The sequence below is a fragment of the Accipiter gentilis genome, unplaced genomic scaffold (genome assembly GCF_929443795.1).
Source record: "Accipiter gentilis unplaced genomic scaffold, bAccGen1.1, whole genome shotgun sequence".
NCBI lineage: Eukaryota > Metazoa > Chordata > Aves > Accipitriformes > Accipitridae > Astur > Astur gentilis.
Genome location: NW_026060990.1, coordinates 192,567 through 213,934, shown reverse-complemented (window position 1 = coordinate 213,934; position 21,368 = coordinate 192,567). Strand labels below are relative to the sequence as shown.

Sequence of the window (21,368 nt, the reverse complement as noted above, 5' to 3'; positions counted from 1 at the left end):
TTTTCAAACTTTTTTTTCTAGGCGTTTTCCAAAAAGCTGGCGGGGGTGGGGGGGTGGTATTAGGACTGTAGTCCTATGAACTACTCTCCCCAGTCAGAACGGCTGTTTACTTTCAAGTGTAACTAGGCCCTGACCTAATTTGCCTTGTCTTCTTTATAGGCATGTCAACTTCCACTTCATAAGTCAAAATATTCCTAATGAGTATTTTCCTTCTTATGATACCATTTTCATAACAAATACAGAAGGAAAGCCAATGAAGCGGGAGTGTGGTGGCAAGCACTTCTTGTTCTCAACTGAAGCCTTTTTCTCCCTGCTCTCTGTTCATTTGAGACTACACTCATTTCTTGACCCTCCTACTTGCCTTCCACATCCTCACCCCCAACACTTCCCTCAGTATTGCTCGGCTATACTTTTGTCTGTTGTTTCAGTTGTAGCGTTAGTATAAGATTTCTAACCATTATTTACCAAATCTCACTTTTACAGTCACCTAGCAGCAAACCACAGCTGGTACAAAGTATTAAAACCACCCAAATATTTCGACGTGCCATACAGAACGTATGGAAATGTGCTATCAGAGGTGTCCGAGGGGCAGGGGGAGCACCGGGGGGCGCCCCGAGCCCCGGAGCAGACTCGCTGGCAGGACTCGCTAGGCGCGCGACTGACTGAATAGACGCTGGCCGGCCGGCCCCTTTGCCCTCCGGGCTGCGTTTGCGCTCCCTCTGCACGGGGCGAGGGGCTGTGAGGGAGCCCAGGGGAGGAGGAGGAGGTGAGGCGCTGGGGGGGGTCGGGCCGTGCCCCCCCTGTTCCTGCTGGGCTCCAGCTGTTGCAAATGTTCTGGTAAAGAAATCAACATTTAATCACATAGAAGAGTTAGGTTTGATTAAGAAGTAAAATTGTGAAGCGTAACGTATAGGATTGTTAAGTTTGAAACGTAGCCATAGAAACTTCAGGAGCTGTGTTATGCGTGACGCTAGGAACCGTAATATTGTTAAAGTCTGAAACAGCTAACCCTAGAAACCTCACCAGGAAGTTACTGGTTTTCCTACGTTCTGTTTCAGGAAACTAAGGAAACCGTCGTGGACACCAGTTTGCTGCTTGGAAACCCCCTTAACCTTCCCATCTCGATTTGAGTATCGACGATGCCAGTCAGCAGAGCCAAGTGTCACTGACCAATGATTGTTTTAAAATAAGAATATTGATAAGGTTATATAATCACAGGACCGATCGTTACAACGGTTAAATTTAAGAACGAGCATAGTATGCGTTTTTACGGAAGGAGCTTAGGTAACAATGACCTGACGGAAAAAGCCTGTAAAAACTGATGGATTTTGATATTAAGTGGGACACGCCTTTGGAGGAGCGATCCCCCGTGTCCCCAGCGCTGCGATAAACAAAGTGCCTGCTTCTTAACTTCACGTTGGCGTTAAGGAGTTTTATTCTGGATTTCGGTAACGGTTTTGGCGACCCAGATGGGACCTTGCGAGTGAGACTGGACGAGATGGCGTGTCGATCGAGCTCCGGCCGGCACCGAGGTATTCTCGGGGAGAACCGTCACCCTCGACACGCAAAGCTCCTCGCAGCGTTCCCTGGAAAAAAGGTAAGGCGCTGCTTCTTTGGAATTTGTTTGGAAAGCCTGCCCGTGAGGCGCGGCGAAAGCTTCCCAGGGTTGGGGCTTGGAGGGTAGCCGTCTGCAGTGGAAGCCTAGGCGTCTGCCCGTAAGTCATAAGCGAAAGCTATTGCTGGGTTGGACTTTGTGTATTATTTGGGACAGCTGTCGTTTGCATTTGTTTGGTATTTGGTATTTGAATGTATATAAGTATAATGGCATTAGCAAAATTGTTTAAGAATAAGAGTGCAGGAAATAGAACTGCTGATGAAAAGTTACCAGAAACGTCACCGCTGGGATGTTTATTGGCACGTTGGGGTGAACTGCAGGAAAAATGGTAAACAAACAGAACTTTGAGTTACAATACTATATTGCAATTACTGTTGTTTTGTAGGAGAGAGAGTAAATGGAATAAAGTGCCATATGTAGATTTGTTCTTTTTAAGTGAACGTATCGGACGGGGACCGGAGGGGAGTCTCCCAGCAGAACCTCTGGTTACAGCTAAACTGGGAGAACAGAAAATTGAATTTGAGTTGACACTAGAGTCACCTTTTCAGTTTTAAATACCTCAGAGGGAGAGTTAAGTTTTGAAGAAATTGGTGGTGTTGGTGCAACAAGCGAACGAGAAACTAGACCCTTCTTTAAATCTTTAACAATGAAATTAGGAAAGCAATGGGTCACTCGGCAGTTTTTGTATGTGCCAAATTCTCCTAAACTCCTGTTAAGGAGAGGTCTATTTGAGAACTTAGAGGCAGAAATTAAATTTAAAAATGGAGAGCTTAAAATTTTAATTCCAGAAACTAAACGTATCGAAGCAGCGGCTTTGTTGTTAACAGGATGTTTACCGAAAGCAGAAGATTATACCGGTCCAAGTGTAATGCTGTCATTCCAATCGTCTGGACTGGGACGTTCCCGGTAAATCCAAAAAGCAGACCCTGTGAGAGTTGATTTAAAGCCAGGATCGAATCCGGTAAGAATGAAACAATACCCCCTAAAACCGGAAAGTCGGAAAGAGTTAGTAATGGTAATACAAAAATTTTTAAGATACAAATTGTTAATAGAATGTGAATCCAGATATAACACCCCGATCTTGCCTTTTAAAAGGCTGATGAAAAAGATGATAGATTAGTTCAAGACCTCCTCAGAGCAATAAATCAAATAGTACAAGGTATTCATCCGGTCGTAGCAAATCCTTATACTTTGTTAACAACCCTAACGGAGAAATGAGAATGGTTCACAGTGTTGGACCGAAAAGATGCCTTTTTCTATATTCCCTTGGATCCCAATAGTCAAGAGGTTTTTGCTTTGGAATGGGAAAATCCTGAGACTGGGAGAAAAACACGATATACGTGGACAGTCTTGCCTCAAGGCTTTAAGAATAGTCTTACCATTTTTGGAAATCAATTGGCACGAGAATTAGAGATTTGGAAGAAAGAAAATAATCAAGAAATCTTGCTGAAATATATGGACGATCTGTTAATGGTAGCTGAGATGGAAGAACAATGCACAAAGTTAACTCTTAACTTTTTGAACTTTTTGGGAATCAGTAGATATCGAGTGTCAAAAGAAAAAAACCCAAATAACCCAGAAAGAAGAAACTTAAATTTGAGTTTTAAAATCCTAAAAGGACAGAGACAATTGGGAACTGAGAGAAAAGAGGCAATGTGTCGTCTCCCTGAACCTAAGACTAAAAAAATGAATGACAAGCATTTCCGGGAATGGTCGAGTGGTGTCACCTGTAGATTATAAATTGTGGCTTGCTGGCCTGACCTTTATAGGAGCAGCTCAAAACCTCAAACGACGGATTGGACCGATGCCGAGAAAGCTACCTTCCAAGAATTGAAACAGGCTGTAATAGGGGTGCCAGCCCTAGCGTCTGCCAGATCTCACAAGAGACACTTGAACTTTCTGCTCGTGAAAGAAGAGGTAGAGCTCTGGGTATCCTGGCCCAATATTTAGGGCCAAGTGGGCGAGCTGTGGCCTACTTCTCAAAGCGATTGGATAACGTGAGTCTGGGATGCTCTGGTCGTCCGAGAGCCGTCGCTGCAACTGTGCTACTGATCCAGGAAGCTCGTAAGTTCGCCTGAGGAGAAAGGATTACTGTACGTTTCCCATATGATAACTGTTGTGCTAAAACGGAAAGGGGGGCACTGGTTATCCCCTAGCAGAATGCTGAAATACCAAGTGGTGTTGTTGCTGGAACAAGATGATGTTTACCTAAAAACTACTACCGCCGTTAACCCTGTTGCGTTTTCAACAACTGACCGAGTTAAAGGAGAACTGGAACGTGACTGCTTGCAGGCAATCGAAAGAGTTTACTCCAGCTGACTGGATCTCTGAGATGTGCCACTAGAAGAAACAGATTGGGAACTATATGCCGACGGAAGCGGTTCCATCTGTGAAGGAAAACGTTTTATCGAGATAGACAATAACTACTGAGGAGGTACTTGCGTTGCCAACTTTGCCTTCGATGATCTCTGCCCAAAAGGCTGAATTGATAGCTCTTACTTGAGCTCTGGAACTAAGTCAAGGAAAGCGAGTCAACACTTGGACAGACTCAAAGTATGCTTTTGGAGTGGTACGTGCGCATGGAGCGATACGGGGAGAAAGAGGACTGTTATCTGCACCAGGAACCGCCGTTCAGCACGCAGAACAAATACTGAAATTGTTAGAAAGCATTCAAAAACCAACAGCAGTCACGATGATGCACTGTAAAGCACATCCGTTAGGTAAGACCGGTCCTAACGCAGGTAACCGACTGGCTGATAAAGCTGCTGAAGAGGCTGCAGAAAAAGGCATCCTAGCACTAGTTCCAGAGAAAGGTATAAAATTGCCTAAAGAAACTCCAAATTATAATGAAAAAGATGAAGAATTAATTATTAGATTGCAGGCTAACAAAATGAAACAGGATAGGCTGTAACACCGACAGGTCGAATAATAGTCCCACCCACAATAATAAGAGAAAATGCCCCATTGAACATCACAGAGTATACTGGGAAACAGAAAGCGAAATATGACAAAGATTGTTTAAACAATTATAAGTGGATGTGAAATGTATATGTAAAATTATCCCCGAACCAGTAATAAGATCATCTTTGGGATTATTAAATAAGGAAATTTTTTAGAAGAATATTAGCAAATTGATTTTATAGAATTGCCTTGAAAATAAGGATATGTCCTAGTTTTAGTTGATATCTTTACTGGGTGGCCCAAGGCTTTCCCTTGTCGCACCAACAAAGCAAGGGAAGTAGTCAAAGTCTTGCTCAAAGAGATAATACCAAAATATGGGGTGCCTGTAAGAATGTCATCTGACAATGGCCCTCATTTTATAGCAAAGATTATGAGACAAGTTGAGCCAAGTATTATCTATGGATTGAGACTATCACACCCCACATAGACCACAAGCAAGTGTGTGGGCAGAGAGAGAGAGAGAGAGAATGAACTATATCCTTAAGCAACTGTCGAGTAAAATTTGTCAGGAAACCTCACTCCTCACATGGGTTAAAGCATTACCCGTGGCTCTATTAAGAATCGGAGTATAGCCAGAAGAGAAAGAAAAGCCAAGTCTTTAGGAAATGTTGTATGAAAGACCATATCAAGAGTCCTGTGTTCTGAGTATCTTGAGTGCCTTTGGAGATATGTTTTTAAAAGGTGTTATGATTTCTTTAAGCAATTCTTTTCAAGAACTTTGTCAGTATGTCTCCACAGCTGGACCCTTAGAACTGGACGTAGCAGCGCATCCCTTCCAACCAGGAGACTGAATATATATAAAATCACCGAGAAGTGGAAAGGACCGTATCGAGTCATTTTAACAACACTTGTAGCAGTAAAGGTCTGGGAGAAGAACCTTGGCTTCATTATTTGAGAATAAAGAAAGCACCCAACAAGAAACTGGAAGTCTAAAGAAACTGTCCCTTTAAAACGGAAAATCTATAAGTAAGTTTCACGTTATCTATTTGGGAAAACAGTTGTGTAAAGTTTATAATGTTGGGGTTGCTATTAGGAATATTGTCGAGGGCAATAATCTTTTTGTGTGTTTAGAGGGTGTATGTGGGTTTTTTTGAGGGGTTCTAAACATGAGATAAACAAAATGAAACAATTATTGTTTGAACTATTCATCTTGATATTAACCGGTTTTGTAATTTGAATTAAAAAAAATAATCTAGTTTTGTAACTGATTCAAAGTTTTGTAAAGACACAGAATTTAACCTCGGTAACAGCCTGCCTTTCCGATTCCAAAGTCAGATGAAAATCTAGTTCCGTGGAGAATACTGACATTGAATTTAACCAAAACTTGAGAAAAGAGGTAGAACAACGAGAATCATTTTAGCAGATTCAATTGGATGGATTTAAAAGGCAATTATTTTTTTTAAATTTGAAAGAAGGAATTATAGTGTTGTGAATTATAACGTTACCAAACCATCCACCTCACGGACAAAAGAATTAATTTACTCGCCCTTCGGGAGAAACTTGTACAAGCACCCCTCGGGGCTGTCAGCTGCCAAAACCGTAGAGACAAGTGCAAAAAGGAACTTGGGATCATGTTTAAAATATAAAACGATGTTTAGAACTTACTGGAGTTCCAGGATCCTTGTTAGAGCCACCCAGAGTTGGGACCACCTGTGGAAATTTAGACCGGTTTAGACAACCAGAGAAACATCACACATCCTAAACAGAGCTGTATGAAAGTTTGTACTTGCAGCTAGCTCCTCTGACCCCAAACTCCCAAGACCTTCTCTAGTAGCTAAAGCTCCAAGATGGGGGTGTATTTGTAGAAAGGATAATAATACTTCACATGATCTTTGGTCCCCTCTTAATAACAGGAAAAATTTAGCTTGGAGTTGACAGCATTAAAGGACAGGTGAAAAGTTCAGGCTTAACTGCTTGGGTGACTAGTGATGCTATATGACCCACTCACCTCTTCATGAAGGAGAAAAGCAAATCGTGGTCTTGAGACTTAATAACTCTATCCTCTCTCTGGAAGAAATCTCCCTTGTGGCCTCGCTCGCGGGTGGACCTGGGGAAATCGAAAAGATGATACCTGGCAATCGCCAAGTCTTAGAACTAAAATAAGATGGGTATTAAAATCTGTATTTTGACCCCAGTTAACACCTCTTCCACATCAGATGACTCTTGACATCTGTCACTCAGTCAAGGCAGTGCCTGCTGCTTCACTTCACCTTGGTGGTGAGGGGTTTGGTTCCGGGTTTCGGTACCACAGCTGCGGGCCGGGGCTGGAGGAGCCGCAGGTGCGGGCAGTGAGAGGCTGATGGCGACGCCCCCTCCCTGGCAAGGGGAGGGGCCGCCGGGAGCCCAGGCAGGAGCGGAGCTGAGCAGTGACCGGGCTGCGGCTGCCCCGAGGGAGAAGGTGAGCGGGGCCGGGCACCCCTCGGAGCGCGAACGTCGGAGGCGGGGGTGGCCCGGGGGAGGTGGGGGCCGCCTGTGCCGAGGCCGGGGGGGGAGCCCTGGGGGCTCACAGGGCGGCTGAGAGAACGTGCGCGCGGGGATGGGGGGGGGGACGCTGACAGGGCGGCTGAGAGAACGTGCGCGCGGGGATGGGGGGGGGGACGCTGACAGGGCGGCTGAGAGAACGTGCGCGCAGGGGGGGGGGGGCGCTGACAGGGCGGCTGAGAGAACGGGCGCGCGGGGGTGAGGGGTGGGGCGCTGACAGGGCGGCGGAGAGAACGGGCGCGCGGGGGTGGGGGCTCACCGGGCCCCGTGGCGGGGCTGCGCAGTCGGCCGGCGGGTCCCGGGGAAAGCCCCGAGGAGGACGGCGGGGTCCGTGTTGCACGCACGGAGCGGCAGCGGGGCCGCGCCGTGCCGGAGCTACCCGGAGCGGCGCTGGGGGCTCGGCGGGAACTGCCGCTGCGCCAGCGTGGGGAGGTGGGGGGGAACGGAAGCGGCGTCCCCTCGGGGTCAGGCAGCAGGGCAGGCTGCCTCCCGGGGCATGCCGGGAGCTGTAGTTTTTCGCGGACTCGGCGGCCGGGCAGCGGTGTAGTCCTCGCGGCCCCCGGAGTCCGACCAGGTCAGACTCGGGAGCGTTGCCGGTTTCGCGTGGTTTTCCGCGGGCTTCCCGCTGCGCCCGCTCCCCGACCAGCCGTGCGGACGCGCCTCCTGGGCGCATGCGCCGTGCTTCGCGTTGGGGCAGCCCGGCGTTCGCTCGCCGGCGCAGGCGCCGTCCCCGTCCCCGGAGGTTTGTGATCTTGGGAAGCCCATGTCCTGGATAGCTGGGGTTGTGCCTTGCAAGCTTGTGGGTTGTGGCTTGCAAGCCTGTGACTCCCACCAAGTTCCCAACAAATTCAAACGTAGAAATTGTGCATCGGCCCTCCTCGCCCCCTCCGAGCTGGTCTGTTCTCTGTGGTCACCATTAGTAGCCTCGGTTTCCCACCTGTGGTTCTCCACAAACCCAGAGCCTCGCAGCTCCATGCTGAAGGGAGTGGGGAGCTACACACGGAGAAGGCAGAGGCCCGAGTTTGTCTTTTGGGGATGAGAAGTGGGGAGGAACTGCCGTAAATGGGACGTATCCCTGCTTGAGACATGGCTGTTTCAGCTGTGCACATGGAAAATCCTCAGATACGTTGCATCTAGCCCTCCCTTCCATTGACCCCGGGAGAACTGGCCTCCTGTGTCCCCCAAGTTTATTTACTTCCTGCTGCAGTGAAGTGGCTATTTTTCTTCTTTTCTCTGAGGATTTTGTGGATCTGGGCGTGGGAAGGAGTGCCTTAACGCTGGCTTTCTCAGCCTACTTCTGGGAAGCCAGGCATATCTGCAGATTAGAGCCGGGGGAGTGGCCCAGACACCTTTTATTCCTCGGAGGGCAGTGGATTTGGGGAGTTAGAGCAAGGCATGCCTGGATGTTGGTCTCCCTGAGGGGGAGGGGGTTTACAGCCAGATGACTGAAGAGCCTCCCCCAATCACTCCTGGGGAAAGGGTTGGGGGGTGGCTTTTAATGTACCCACGGTATCGATGTGGCAGGTGAGCATACACCCCCCTCTTGGCTGGGGGATCTTATGTGGACGCCTGCTGAGCCAGGGCTGGAAGCCCCTCTGCACACCCTGGAGGAGCTGGGTGCAGACTGGGGACGTGAGGGCAGTCGTGACATGGACACAGAACGGCAGAGAGTCCTGCTCTTTCAGCAGTTAACGGTGCTACCGCGTGGTCAAAATCTCAAGTGCACCCGTCCAACCGTGCATTCTCTTTCCTGGGGTTTGTTTGTGGGACAAATAAACTGCCCAGCACTAGATGAGAAGGTTGTCTGCACTCCACCTCAAATCAGGTGCGTCACCTCTCCGTCAGGAAAGAAGTATGGGGCTGGGCATAAAAGGAACAGTAACTCCAACGTCGGGATTCTTTTTGGCTCTGGGCACAGAGCAGGTAACCACAGCGATACAGAGAGGGAAGGAGGTGCTGATGGGTTTGTACCTTGGACTTACACTGTAGAGGATGATCTGTTCAGGACATCCATGTCATAGAGTAGCTATTGCATGATTTATACTCGTAATCAGGTTCCTACTTGATAGCCTTAACTTTGCGTGGCTTGCGTATTGAACTTTGCAGTAGTTTGTTTGTTTTTACATTTCCTTAAGGTCTAGGCAAAGGTTTAGAAAGTTAGCAGACTTAAGGATAAGTATTTATTACTTTGTCCTGCCACGTTGCCATTTGAAACCTGTTCTGAGTGTTGGTGGTATTCAAGAAATTGGCCGAGATTTAGAGGGTGAATCTGTATCTTTAGGTGTACTGAGCAGAAAAGTACAATGGATCTTTTTAGTTGCCAGATAGCTTTCTTTATCCAGGCGGTCAATTTGTCAAGATCAGGCTGCAGTGTCCAGGGGGCCGGGGAGGGAAGGTTGGTGTTCAAGCTTCTCATTCCTATCAGCGGTGACTCCGCTTGCACCACTAAGTGGTGCTGTGTACATACGCTTAATTAAATCGGGAGCTGCCTGTGCCTGCCTGCTTGTGCAGTTCGGAGTGGTCATTTTAGAGAAGATGTTCTTTTGGCTGCATTTGTTCTCCTGTGATACAAAAACTTGACAGCGATTGGGGGCAACTACTACTTTAGGAGGATTTCTATAAAGTAAGAAATTGCCGGTTTTATTTTGTCATGATGGGCAAAACAATAACTGATTCAGAATCACGTCCACTGCAGCTTATGCTTCCGTAACACACCACTCAACTGATTTCTATGCGTAAATGTCTTCGGAGAGGAATCACAGGTGCCTGCTGTGACTATAGGGACAAGCAGTATGGGCTCACAGGAACAGAACATGCTTTGCCTTCCCATCACCAGAAGAAAGAGAGAAAGAAAGAAAGAGGTGAAGAAGGGTGCTCAGGAGCAAGAGGCTGCAAGGAAGTTGCTGTACATGATCCTTTTGCCTTGCTTTATCTGACAGAAAAGCTGCCTTCTGCTAGTTGGGTCTTGGCTTGAAAGACAAGGGGAGAGAGACTCCCGCCCCTCTCCCAGGGAGTGTGCTACTTTTGACTGGCTTGTTCTGACTATGTGATCTGCAATTACAATATTTAGGTTGCGTGCTGACAGTCTATACCACTGACTCCCTGAATGGTTTTTCATTTCTGTCCCTGCTTCCTTCTCCAGCTTTTTTCAATATATCAATTTAAAAAAAGAAAAAAATTAATAAAAATTTAACCTTACATGAACATCATGCGTTGGCTTTGGCCCCAAACACTTTATTTCCTAGAAATAAGTTGAGTCTTTTCATCAGAATATGTAAAAGATTTCTAGCCACTGTAGTACTATTGTATTGTTTGTTTTTTTAAATAAGATTCTGTCCAGGTTCCAGCATGTGCACTAAATTTCTACTGCAGTAGAAGAGAGTCTTAAGCTGAAGAGAGATTTCATGCTTGGGAGAGAAAAAGAGCAGATCTTGACTCAAAAGTAACTTTTCCAAGGGAAAGGTAAACTCTTTTGTTTCTTTGGGGATTTTTATTCTGATAGCACAAGCATCTTGTTCTCTCAGGATTTTGTTATCTCTGGGGAAAAAAAACCTTGGTGGTGTGTCACTTTCCTCCTTCCCTGGTTGTGTTTTTTTCACTCCTTTCAGAGGAAGTGCTAATACTGTTATAATTTAGGAAGACATTTTTAACTTGTGACTCGGAGGTCTGCAGACATCACTGTAAAGACAGTTTCTGTGCATCCAAATGCTGTTAATCCCTTAAAATACGAAATGAAAGATGTGTAACTTGGAGCTGAGAGGTCAGATTATTCCAGATGGGTCTGGTTTACTTTGCATTCAGTGTTCCTGTAGCCTGTTGCTTTGGAAGGTGCGAGTAATAAGCTTTTCAATTGAATAAATGAGCGGTAGTGTTTTTTTGTTTTCCTCCCCTAGAAATGTAGTGCTTGATCAGACTGCACTGACCTGTAGAAGTTGTGGGCACTGTGGTGTTCTCCAGAATGCTACTTGGGCTGCCACTACAAGTAGGTCATTTAAAATAGTAACCTTAGACCTTAAAAACACATAAAAACTTCATGATGCTTAAAGTATAGAGCAGAGTAGTCACCAGGTTAAAATAACTTCATGCTTATGACATGCACAGCGATGGTTCCTTTCAGGTTTTTTGGTGTTGGTTTTTTTTTTTTTTTTTTTCCTTCTTCTTTAAGATGGCACTGGTTGCAGTGATCTTCAGTTTTACGACACAGCTAACTGTCTTAGTATGGATATGGTTCCTTTCTGCCTACTATTTCCGTTTACTGGCAGACATAGTTAAGATAGCTCTTTGGAGTTGTGGAGTGCGCGTGTGTATATAGATATATGTGTGTGTGTGAATGTGTCTGAAAATAATAAGACCTAAAGTCCCCTCCCCACATCATTAGCTTTCGCTGCCCTGTATTTCAGTGTTACCAAGATTTTAAAGTGACCCAAGTATTGCTGTTGCAAATGTTTCCATGTTTGTCTAACTATTGTGATGACATAAATAAAAAGAAAAAAATCAAAACACTAAATGTTTTATTACTTGCCCTATAAGTATATAGGCGTTCCATGTCTAATATCTATTTCTTTTTTCAGGATTCACTGTATTTATTTTTTTTTTTTACCCTATGAAACGGAAAGAGATTTCTGGCTTACTGTTGGCTTTTGATAGACGTTTTATCCTTGGGGAATTGCCCACCAATTACTTCATAGAGTTTGGAATTTAACTGAAGGACATTTTGCATGCCCGTGTTCAAATAGCGATGCTAACAGGCCACCATACGGTTCATGTTGATAGCTTTATGGATACTTAAAGGTAGGCAATAGTCTTATTTTTTAATAATGCTTAACCTTTTTCTCTTTGGCATGAACAAGCAAGTCTGCCTGGTTTTGTAGGACTTGCAGCTTTTCCTTAACATCAGACTTTAAAAAGGGGAGAACCAGTAGTATCAGGTACGCAGTTAGGATGGCGATTTTTAAAATACTAAGCTGCGTAACGGTCTCGGGAAGAACATGTGTGACTGGGCGTGAGAGTCTGTGGTACAGCATTACTAACCTTTGCTAAAAAAAGTTTTGAAGAATGAAGCATTTGCTTTATGAACGGTACTTGAGGACGAATTCTGATGCTGCTAAAGTTGATTGAAAAATAGGCACTGATTTCAGTGATGATGCAGGTGTGGTTTCTGTTCATGCCTTAAATCTGAAAAGAAGAGAAGAGAAACCTCCATTTGAAGGAGGATTTTGTATGAAGGGTAATCAAACCAGTAACCTGCTTTAAGAACGACTTTAACATATTTGGAGCATCGGTTAAAGGCAAATAAGTCAAGTTTATCATATCCTCCTACCTAAGCTGTGACTATTGAATACAGTCAGCAGTCCACCTCAGAACTTGTTGGTGTGCAACTGCAACGTGTTAAGTTGTAAGGCTTCACAGCCACGAGCTGACGGGCCACAGTTCTCTCCCAGCATGAAGCGCTGTAAGTTTTAGTTTCTTGCACAGCAGTGACTCTTTTCAACATTAGTAACTATACAACAGGGTAAAAGGCAAAGGCAAATTTAGTGAATAATAATGTGTCGTTATCAGAGTAGCTGTTTGCATTTCACCGTGATGCAGATGCTTTCTATAGCAGTTGTGTTGGCACATGTGTTAGAATTCGGTTAATCCTCTCCTGAACTCATGTAAACTTTTGGCTTCAACTGCATCACTGACAATATGTTTCACAATAGAATAATTATTTCCCTTAAAAAAAAAAAAAGGGGGGGGGAGGGAATAGGAAGAAGGGGTGGAGGAAGTGGGTATAAAAAAATCTGTTGTCTGCCAGTGCTGTGGGCTGCTCACTCATTTTTCTGTAGAACTCCTGGGTTTTTTTTTGTTGTTGTTGTTTTTCTACCTTAGCCTATTAGCCTATCCTCTGCACCTTTGGTCATTTCCTGAAGTTTGTCTGTAGTTTCCTACATTAGTAGGTAAATGTATCTTTTTTACTTTACAGAGCTTTGATAGTTTTTTAAATTATACAAGTAATTTAAATCTTGGAACAAATGTCTTTGCTTATTGATTTTTGTGAGTAGCTGCAAAAATCTTATGTATTAGTTGCCCCTTTTAAAATTAAAATAAAAATGAATGCTATGCAAGAAATAGGTTGCAAGTAACTGTTAGGGTCTTACTACTGCTCGCTGTTGAGAGATCGTGGGAAGTGCAGAGAATTTGTGTTAAAAGTTATGGGCATTTTTCAAGATAGTTTTCCAGGTCTGAGGCGTGCTGAAATATCTTTTTCCTGTGATAGTGTGTTTAGTTTCATTGACTTCAGCGGAACACACAGAATACATTGACTTAAACTAGCTGAGAATCTGATGATAAGGTTTTATACTCTACCTAACATAGTGTTGTGATGACCTGTCCTCCAAACTCAAAATTATGTTTGATGATCGTAACAGGAGGCCGGATCTTTGATCTGGAAATTATGCTGATAGCGACATTACAGAATCCAGGCTTGTAACTTCACTGGTTTCTTGCAGCCCCTCAAGTTCATGAAGGACAATAAGGACCCATTCTCTTTTGTTCTTGTGCTATGATCAGGGATGGAAGTATGACATTGTCAGTTGTAAGAAGTGGCTTAACTGCTGTTGGAGTCTGCTTTTATGCCTGGAAAACCTGTTGATTTGCATGGGTTTGCACAGCTTATGCTAATGATGTGGCTGGAATGAGACAGGATCTTGTGTAGTCTGCAAGGGCTGTGTATGGTCCTGGTTTATAGCTGGGTGGGAGGGATTGGTTCAAGTTACTTCTGATTTGCCCTATTTAATATCTTAAATAGGAGTGAACAGGGTGATTGGAACGGTTTCATTTTTACAAGAGGACATTTATAAATCGGTTTTTATCCTGTGTTAGAATTAAGATGTGTATTTACTGGAGACAAGGAGTCTAGCCTGAACACTGAAACACCTCCATTTTGGGCACACTATTGGAACTTTTTTAAAATTTTCAAATCATAACAGTCTGTCAGTTTATGCTTGTTGAGTCTGAGACATTACATGATGCCCTTTGAACAGGTAAATATTGCTAGTACTTGATACTTGGTTTGTAGACTATACCTTTTGTATGTTCTGAAATCACATATAAATAACTTCTGTTGTTTCCCTTTCATTTATAGAAGCTCTGTTCGTCAAACCATATAAGCACATACCTAAATTCAGTGTTAAACTTCCTGAATTGCTCTAAACTACTGCGTTGCTGTAAACTGTTTTGGCTGATAAACCTAAGCGGTCAGCTTGGTATTCCTACGTGTATATGTGATTAAGATGCAATAGGTCGGAACAAGTTACCAGGCAACTGCATGCTCCAGCTGCATAGGAGGCACAAAGCAGCTGGCCCGTTCCTTGTAATCAGTGGGAAAGTACAGATTCTCCTGTGACCTCGGTCACTCTTGTCTAACATATTAGATAAGAGTATTTTGATACTCCTCTCGCAGTGGGAGAAACACTGCTTGTGTCTGTGCAGTGTGTGAAAATCACTTTACCAAGACGCTTTTATTTCTAAAACCCTTGGGGAAAAAAACCTCGAAACGGAATTTAAAAACTTTTTTAATCCAAGGCAAACGTCAGGATTCTCATTCTTACGAAGTATTTTACAATTGTGTAACCTTGTAGACTGTACGGAGAATGAGGATCTTGCATGTGACATACTCAAAAGTTTCATTTTCGGTGTTCTACACGCTTCTACTGATCGCAGCGCCTTTGTTTCCTAACAGCAACTGGCAACAGACAATGCGTATGGGTCTCAAGGCCCTGTGGAACAGAGAAGGTAGTTTGCCAGTGTTCTTACTGCTGTTGCAGACATTGTTTCAGTGGACTGAAAGTGGCACGTTCCAAGTACCTTTTCCTACCATTGCTGCGTATTTTTTTTTTTTTTTTAATCCAGAAGAATGTTTCTGTACTTCCCTTCCCTATAGGTGCATGTTGATTTACATTGCATGCTATTGCAGTGTTCTTAGTCTACCAGTTACAGATTACTCCTTTCAGTTCTTGTGCATTTCTGAATGTGTATCTACCTATACACCTACTAAAGTCACATTTCTTCAGACCTGATATGCAACTGCTACGGAAGTCAGCTATTGTGCTAGTTATGGTGTTTACCCCGTCAGTTGTTTTACTATCTAATAAGTACCTGATGACAGAGAAGGGGAGTGTCAGAAAATAGACCAGTCAGGTCAGGCTTTATGTTAGAAATGGTTTTCATAAGATTTAAGAGAACGCAATTTTGGCATAAGGATTTACATACCGCTCCCGGTGTTCTGTTGGGCTGAAGGTGTTCTGTTGGGCTGACGTTTTGCAAGAAGCCGAGGTGTTTAACTTTCAGAAGCTGTTTATGTAAATTGGCTTACCTATGAGTAGTCTCCTTCAGCTGTGTGTAACGAAGAAATAAATGTGCATCTCTAGACATGTGCATATGCAGATAGAATTGTAAGTGCAGAGCTGGGGATGATGCTTGTGTTTGAGGGTAGAAATACGGAGAGGGACAGCAGTGGGGAAAGAAGAACCTTTGAAGATAGTCTAGTGTTGCTCTCATTCTAGAGGTGAATGATCAACTTTCTGTACCATTCTTGACAAATGCTTGCCTAATTTATTCTTAAACATTTCCTGTAATTGTTACTACTGTTGCAAAGATTGCCACATACCCTAAGTTTTTCAGGTTGTAATTTGAGCCCCATGATTCCGTGTAACTGTGTGCAGTGGATGCACACAAAAGTTCTTCCTTACAGCTACCTTTTAGAGTTTAAACATTGTTATTTCTCTTCAGTATTGCCCTTTCCAGGTTAAGCAGCTGTTTTTCAATTTATGCTTTGAAGTCAGACTCCTGTACATCGTTGAGCACCCTCTTGGACTTACTGTAGACCCTCACCAGTTATACTACACCCTTCTTGAAAAGCAGTACATCATCTGGAGGGTTCAGCAGCTAATCCGTGCAAATGTAGCGCGGCAGAAATAATGCTTGGACGTACTAACTCCAGTGTGATGTGTGAGGAGGAATCACTGGGCCTTTTGATTAGCAAGAAACGGTACGTAAAAACTAGGTGACAGAAATAGGACACGCAGCTGGCATCCTGGTCTTCAAGCTTGCAGTGCAGCTCCGTGGGCTTTGGCTGACTACAGAAGAGCATGAGGCACAGGAGAGAACTGCTGCTGGATCTTAGTGAAAGGATGGCAAGTCATTTGGAGAGAGGTTTTCAAAGCCAGGAATTCAAGTCAGGTGCCCGATTCCAGATTGCCTGTGAAATCCCTGTGTACTTCCCTCGCTTGTCTAACTTTGTGTTGTATATTGTCTAGCAGCTTTTCTTTCAAAGTTAACAAAGCTACACTTGTGTGATAGGTGATGTAATGATCTCATAATAATAGGCAAAATCCAAGTCACAGAAAATGCCAGCATTTGAAAGAGAGCCCTGATAAATTGCTAGTGCCTTATACCACTGCCACTTACCAGGCCTTCCATGTTAGAGCTGTCTTAATCATTGATGCTGTTTCCTCAGACTTGGAGCTGTAATATCTGCTTCTTGTTTCAGGGTATGTTATGAAGTTGCTGATGGCACTGCCTTAGCCCTTTGGCTAAGAAGAATAGCAAATAATTTGTGGATTATCCGTAGAAGCAGCAGCCAAACAGCATTCTCTTCCAATCAATAGAGAAGAAAGCTGCTGCACGGGTTTGTCTGGGTTCCCTCATACCAAATGTCTTTCTCACATTTATTGATCCTTTTATATTTTCCAACTTGTTCAGGGTCAGTTGATGACCGGAGGGAACTGTCACATCTTTGAAAAGTGCTTGTAACTGTGAAAAGAGGTTTGTTGACTTCCTCACGTGATAAGTAGACATTGAAGAAATTGCATGTTGCTCATCTCTTAAGTCAGAGACCGGAATTGGATAGATGCTGTGTTAATAGAAAATAAAATACAGCTGGGCCCCTTGAGACAGAAATGTAGTGATGAAATCGTGTCATATTATCACAGGGACGTAGTGACTGTTTTCTCAACTAACAAACAGATCCTAGGCAAACAGAATGTTTGTTCCAAGTAATTCTGGTCAGTCTCCCAAGGCAGCGGATCTGCTTTGCAAATGAGAAAAAGTGGACCTAAATGTTGAAACAGGAAGGGCTATTTTTGTTCCCCAGTTCAAAATGGGCACAGCAGAGCCTGTATAGTATTCAAATTAGTAGCAGCTCCTTCGCCTGCTTGTTAGCAGACAGAGCAGAATCTGTACTTTCTCCTGTATGGCTCTTGAATGAAAATTGGTTGAACTCCTTTGCTTGTTGGAAAAAAAAGGTGGGATGTTGGATCAAGTGCAACTGTAGCAAATACTGACCTTCCTGAAACTATTTAGAGTGTTCATGTGTTGATACTCGTTAGAAAAAAACAAAACGTGAAAAAAATCCTATAAGGATTAAGCTATAAGATTGTTTTCAGGGGAAGAAAAGGAAAAAAAAAAAAGGAAAACTAAATGGAAGATAGTTTTAGAGAAAGTAACTTTCATAGCACTTGGAGGTACCATAGCTGTCTGTAAACAGGATGTTTAAGGAAAAGATACTCGGTCTCTTTATGATTCTTTCTGTGGCCTTCTGACTGAAAAGTCTGACTGTGTGAACCCTGGTTATCTGTGTTACGGAAAACTGATGTGTTTTGCAAGCTGAGATTCTTCTGCAACAGAGCAAAGTAGGACAGACATGGTCTTGTGGTTTGGGTTACTATCCTGTGACGTGCCAAAAGAGGTCAGAAACTGTTTACAGAGACTCTGGTGTCAGGGCAGAGGTTTCTGGGGAGATTGGAGCTCAGCCCATCAGCTCAGCTCACCCCGGGGGTGCGGGGCTGTGCGGAGGTGGCGGCTGCTGTCAGGTGAGGGTTTCCTCGGGCAGCGCCGGGCTGCGGCTGTGTGCGGAGGCGGCGGGAAGAGAGGGAGGGCGAGCGGCTGGATGGGGTGAGGGGGGCCGGCGGGCAGGGGCCTGGCCTTGGCCGGGCCGGGCCGAGCCGGCGTGCAGGGGCCGGGCCTTGGCCGGGCCTGGCCTTGGGCGGGCAGGGGCCTGGCCTTGGGCGGGCAGGGGCCTGGCCTCGGGCGGGCAGGGGCCTGGCCTCGGGCGGGCCGGGGCCTGGCCTCGGACGGGCCTTGGCCGGGCCGGGCCGAGCCGGCGGGCAGGGGCCTGGCCTCGGGCGGGCCTTGGCCGGGCCGGGCCGAGCCGGCGGGCAGGGGCCTGGCCTCGGGCGGGCCTTGGCCGGGCCGGGCCGAGCCGGCGGGCAGGGGCCTGGCCTGGGCCGGGCCGGGCCCAGCCGGCGGGCAGGGGCCTGGCCTGGGCCGGGCAGGGACCTGGCCTGGGCCGGGCCGGGCCGAGGCGGCGGGCAGGGGCCTGGCCTGGGCCGGGCAGGGACCTGGCCTGGGCCGGGCCGGGCCGAGCCGGCGGGCAGGGGCCTGGCCTCGGCTGGGCCGAGCCGGCGGGCCGGGGCCTGGCCTCGGCCGGGCCGGGCCGAGCCGGCGGGCCGGGGCCTGGCCTCGGCCGGGCAGGGGCCGGGCCTGAGCCGGGCCGGGCCGAGCCGGCGGGCAGGGGCCTGGCCTGGGCCGGGCCGGGCCGAGCCGGCGGGCAGGGGCCTGGCCTGGGCCGGGCCGGGCAGGGGCCTGGCCCGGGCCGGGCCGGGCCGAGCCGGTGGGCAGGGGCCTGGCCTTGGCTGGGCCGGGCCGGGGGGTGCCGAGCCGGCGGGCAGGGGCCTGGCCTTGTCCGGGCCGGGCCGGGCCGGCGGGCAGGGGCCTGGCCTTGTCCGGGCCGGGCCGGGCCGGGCCGGCGGGCAGGGGCCTGGCCTTGTCCGGGCCGGGCCAGGCCGAGCCGGCGGGCAGGGGCCTGGCCTTCTCCGGGCCGAGCCGGCGGGCAGGGGCCTGGCCTTGGCCGGGCCGGGCCGAGCCGAGGGCCGGGCCTTGGCCGGGCCTGGCCGAGCCGGCGGGCATGGTCCTGGCCTTGGCCGGGTAGGGGCCGGGCTGAGCCGGCGGGCAGGGGCCTGGCCTTGGCCGGGCAGGGGCCGGGCCGATCGGGCGGGCAGGGGCCTGGCCTTGGCCGGGCAGGGGCCGGGCCGAGCCGGCGGGCAGGGGCCTGGCCTTGTCCGGGCCGGGCCGGGCCGAGCCGGCGGGCAGGGGCCTGGCCTTGCCTGGCCTTGCCCGGGCCGGGCCGAGCCGGCGGGCAGGGGCCTGGCCTTGCCTGGCCTTGCCCGGGCCGGGCCGAGCCGGCGGGCAGGGGCCTGGCCTTGCCTGGCCTTGCCCGGGCCGGGCCGAGCCGGCGGGCAGGGGCCTGGACTTGCCTGGCCTTGCCCGGGCCGGGCCGAGCCGGCGGGCAGGGGCCTGGCCTTGCCTGGCCTTGCCTGGGCCGGGCCGAGCCGGCGGGCAGGGGCCTGGCCAGGGCCGGGCCGGGCCGAGCCGGCGGGCAGGGGCCTGGCCTTGGCCGGGCCGGGCCGAGCCGGCGGGCAGGGGCCTGGCCTTGGCCGGGCCGGGCCGAGCCGGCGGGCAGGGGCCTGGCCTTGGCCGGGCCGGGCCGAGCCGGCGGGCAGGGGCCTGGCCTTGGCCGGGCCGGGACGAGCCGGCGGGCAGGGGCCTGGCCTTGGCCAGGCAGGGGCCTGGCCTGGGCCGGGCCGAGCCGGCGGGCAGGGGCCTGGCCTTGGCCGGGCCGGGCCGAGCCGGCGGGCAGGGGCCTAGCCTGGGCCAGGCCGGGCCTTGGCCGTGCCGGCGGGCCGGGGCCTGGCCTTGCCCGGGCCGGGCCGAGCCGGCGGGCAGGTGCCTGGCCTTGCCCGGGCCGGGCCGAGCCGGCGGGCAGGTGCCTGGCCTTGCCCGGGCCGAGCCGGCGGGCAGGGGCCTGGCTTTGGCCGGGCCGGGGGGTGCCGAGCCGGCGGGCAGGGGCCTGGCCTTGTCCGGGCCGGGCCGGCGGGCAGGGGCCTGGCCTTGTCCGGGCCGGGCCGGCGGGCAGGGGCCTGGCCTTGTCCGGGCCGGGCCGGCGGGCAGGGGCCTGGCCTTGTCCGGGCCGGGCCAGGCCAAGCCGGCGGGCAGGGGCCTGGCCTTCTCCGGGCCGAGCCGGCGGGCAGGGGCCTGGCCTTCTCCCGGCCTTGGCCGGGCCGGGCCGAGCCGGCGGGCAGGGGCCTGGCCTTGGCCGGGCCGGGCCGAGCCGGCAGGCAGGGGCCTGGCCTTGGCCGGGCCGAGCTGGCGGGCAGGGGCCTGGCCTTGGCCGGGCAGGGGCCGGGCCGAACCGGCGGGCAGGGGCCTGGCCTTGGCCGGGCAGGGGCCGGGCCGAACCGGCGGGCAGGGGCCTGGCCTTGGCCGGGCAGGGGCCGGGCCGAACCGGCGGGCAGGGGCCTGGCCTTGGCCGGGCAGGGGCCGGGCCGAACCGGCGGGCAGGGGCCTGGCCTTGGCCGGGCAGGGGCCGGGCCGAACCGGCGGGCAGGGGCCTGGCCTTGGCCGGGCAGGGGCCGGGCCGAACCGGCGGGCAGGGGCCTGGCCTTGGCCGGGCAGGGGCCGGGCCGAACCGGCGGGCAGGGGCCTGGCCTTGGCCGGGCAGGGGCCGGGCCGAACCGGCGGGCAGGGGCCTGCCTTTGGCCGGGCCGGGCCGGCGGGCAGGGGCCGAGCCGGCGGGCAGGGGCCTGGCTTTGGCCGGGCCGGGCTGGGGGGTTCCGAGCCGGCGGGCAGGGGCCTGGCCTCGGCCGGGCCGAGCCGGCGGGCCGGGGCCTGGCCTTGGCCGGGCCTTGGCCGGGCCGGGCAGAGCGGGCGGGCAGGGGCCTGGCCTTGGCCGGGCCGGGCAGAGCGGGCGGGCAGGGGCCTGGCCTTGGCCGGGCAGGTGCCGGGCCGAGCCGGCGGGCAGGGGCCTGGCCTTGGCCGGGCAGGGGCCGGGCCGAGCCGTTGGGCAAGGGCCTGGCCTTGGCCGGGCAGGGGCCTAGCCTGGGCCAGGCCGGGCCTTGGCCGAGCCGGCAGGCCGGGGCCTGGCCTTGGCCTGGCCGGGCCGAGCCGGCGGGCAGGGGCCTGGCCTTGGCCTGGCCGGGCCGAGCCGGCGGGCAGGGGCCTGGCCTTGGCCGGGCCCGGCCGAGCCGGCGGGCAGGGGCCTGGCCTTGGCCGGGCCCGGCCGAGCCGGCGGGCAGGGGCCTGGCCTTGGCCAGGCCGGGCCGAGCCGGCGGGCAGGGGCCTGGCCTTGGCTGGGCCGAGCCGGCGGTCAGGGGCCTGGCTTTGGCCGGGCCGGGCCGGGCCGAGCCGGCGGGCAGGGGCCTGGCCTTGCCTGGCCTGGGCCGGGCCGGGCCGAGCCGGCGGGCAGGGGCCTGGCCAGGGCCGGGCCGGGCCG

At 50.8% G+C, this 21,368-nt stretch overlaps 1 long non-coding RNA gene across 1 annotated transcript; it reads right to left on the bottom strand.

The window, feature by feature from the left end:
- Window positions 1–1,087: 1,087 nt before the first annotated feature.
- Window positions 1,088–2,678, bottom strand: LOC126037260 (uncharacterized). The gene is made up of 3 exons (XR_007505577.1): window positions 2,452–2,678; window positions 1,886–1,929; window positions 1,088–1,586 (listed from the first exon to the last, which is right to left on the bottom strand). It is a non-coding gene; the product is annotated as an uncharacterized LOC126037260 (long non-coding RNA).
- Between the last annotated feature and the right edge of the window lie 18,690 nt (window positions 2,679–21,368).